At 45.1% G+C, this 2,513-nt stretch overlaps 1 pseudogene; it reads left to right on the plus strand.

Annotated features, from left to right (window-relative positions):
- Positions 1 to 502, plus strand: part of LOC106722671 — a 13,548-nt pseudogene extending 13,046 nt beyond the window's left edge.
- Positions 503 to 2,513: the final 2,011 nt, after the last annotated feature.

The following is a 2,513-nucleotide window of genomic DNA, read 5'->3' on the forward strand; positions in this document are numbered from 1 at the left end:
GCCTCAGCAATGCTGAGTAGAGTGTGAGAGAGACATCCTTGGTCTTGCTTGTGATGCAACAGTTGATGCATACCAGAGTGTTGCTTGCTTTGCCAGCGATAGCATTGCACTGGTGGTTCATATTCATTTTATGGTTGATTGTGACCCCCAGGTCTCTTTCTGTTCTGATGCTGGCTGATGTTGCACCACCGAGCCTGTAAATATGTTGTGGGTGATTTCCCCCCAGATGGAGCATTTTACATTTCTGGTCTTGAACATCATCAGGTTTAAATCTGCCCACTGTACAAGCCTGTCCACGTCAGCCTGTACCCTCAACCTGTCTTTCAGCATGACTGTGTCTCCCGATGACCCAGATGGTGTCATCTGTGAACTTTGCCAGTACACTTTCCACGCCCATGTCCAAATTGTTGATGAAGATGTTGAAAAACTCTGGTTTGAGTACTGGGCCTTGAGGGACACTACTGATCACCTTTTACCACGTCAAGTCAGTTCCATCTATTAACACTCTCTGGGTCCAACCTTGGAGCCAGTTTCCCAGCCGCTGGACCACTAAGTTGTTGAGCCCACAACTTGACAATTTTACCCTGAGGACACTGTGGGGGACCAAGTCAAAGGCCTTTTTGAAATCCAAGTATATGACATTAACATCATTTTCCTTATCCAGGTGGCGAGTTACCTGATCTAGGAAAACAGATTTCCTGAATGTATGGGTATCAAGTACCCAGCCTGATGACCCAACATTCATATTAGTGAAGTGGCCCATGACTCCCTAGAGTCCCCTTATGATTTATGTAATCCAAGGCACAGTGAGAAGGACTCAGAATAGATATATGGGTTCTACTGAGGGCCCCCATGCAGTTCAGGAAGCTCACTTGTCCAAACCCAGTGATAATCTCCAGTAGGTCCCTGAGCTGGATGAGCTGAATCCCTAGCTTCTCAAGTATGGTGTTGCAGACTTTGTGCACTGCCACTGCCACCATTTTCTACCTCACACTGAACTAGCAGGTGATGGAACAGAGGCTGCCAGTGTTCACCTACTTCCAAATAATTAGGACCATGCATCTCTTGATGGACATAAGATACAGAAGTCCAAAGTCATGGTGTAGCAGAAGGGAGGCCAGCTTAGCACAAAGGTGCCATGGGACACCAGAAAGTTTTGCCACCACTGCTTGTTGTCCCAGGTTCCAAGTGCGAGATGCTCCTACCAGTCTGAGCTCACTGGTAATTCTCAGCAGTGACAAGGTGGCATTCAATACTGGACTAGCAGCACCCTTGTTTGCAAGGCATCATGTTGGGCCTACTGCAACTGGGCCAGTGTGATGCCCATGGCAGCATCATGCGCCTCAAAGAAGCACCTTACTAGGGACAGGAGATTGCACTGCCGAAGCACAGCGTGTGCTGATTAGACTAATCAGGGAAACCTTGTTCAGTTCTGCCACTCATCATCTCCAGAAAGATGCTGGAGCTCTGATCCTAGCTGGGACGGTCAGTCAAAGAGGGATTAGATATCCCATGCCAGGCCAGAAAGGGATGGGAATTCATATCACCAGTGAGACTGTTGGCCAACTGAGGATGTCTTCTGCATTTGGTTGTTTTCAGCTTCTGTCAGAAAATTGAGAAAAAGTCACTCCAGCATGGCATGCCAGGATGCTTGCTTGCCAGTCTTCTAGCAATGGAACACGAGATGTGCCTGCTAGGATTCATAATGAATATTATTATGTGCCTGCTAAGAACATGTTTTAACTTTAATACCAAATAAAATTCTACATATTTAACATATGTATATGTATTTAACATACGTTTCCTGTGCAACAAGTCCCTGAGGATCATTAGAAAATAATTTTTTAGAGTATGTGAAGTAGTTTCAGAACTTAAATGTTCCAAGAGCATTTGGAAAATGATAGGCAGGAGGGACTGAGAGAAAAGTATCTAGTGCAACGAAGATGCACTATTTTGTGGATGGATCTACACTATAGGGAAGGTGTCTCCTTGATTTGTTTGTTAAGCACTAAGAACTCCAGTTTGGCAGTATCTAGGGCTTGGACAAGTTACCTAAGAGTCTTAGTGGATTGTATCATAAACTGTTTTGACAGGCATCCTTGTATACTTTGGCCCTCTTATTTCTTGGACTCTGCCTGTGGAATTGCAGGTCACTAATTCATCTGTTTTCTTTTACGTGCTGGTGCATCTGATCCTATTTATATTCCAGCTGCTTTCTTCTGGCTTATAGCATCACTGTTGTCCCTAGAACACCTGAGCCTCTCTGCTTTTTTCTTCACCTGCTGCTTGCCAGCCATGAATGTTGTTGTTTAACCGCAGAAAGTTTAGCTCTTATCATCAGCAATGGAAATAGTGCTCAAAGCCTTCCAATATGTATGTGCCATTGCACAGGGAAACAAACATCTAAAGAGCTCTGGGGGACACAAGTCAATGTTCATAGATTCATAGATGTTAGGGTCGGAAGGGACCTCAATAGATCATCGAGTCCGACCCCCTGCATAAGCAGGAAAGAG

Source organism: Alligator sinensis, unplaced genomic scaffold (assembly GCF_000455745.1).
Source record: "Alligator sinensis unplaced genomic scaffold, ASM45574v1 scaffold93_2, whole genome shotgun sequence".
NCBI lineage: Eukaryota > Metazoa > Chordata > Crocodylia > Alligatoridae > Alligator > Alligator sinensis.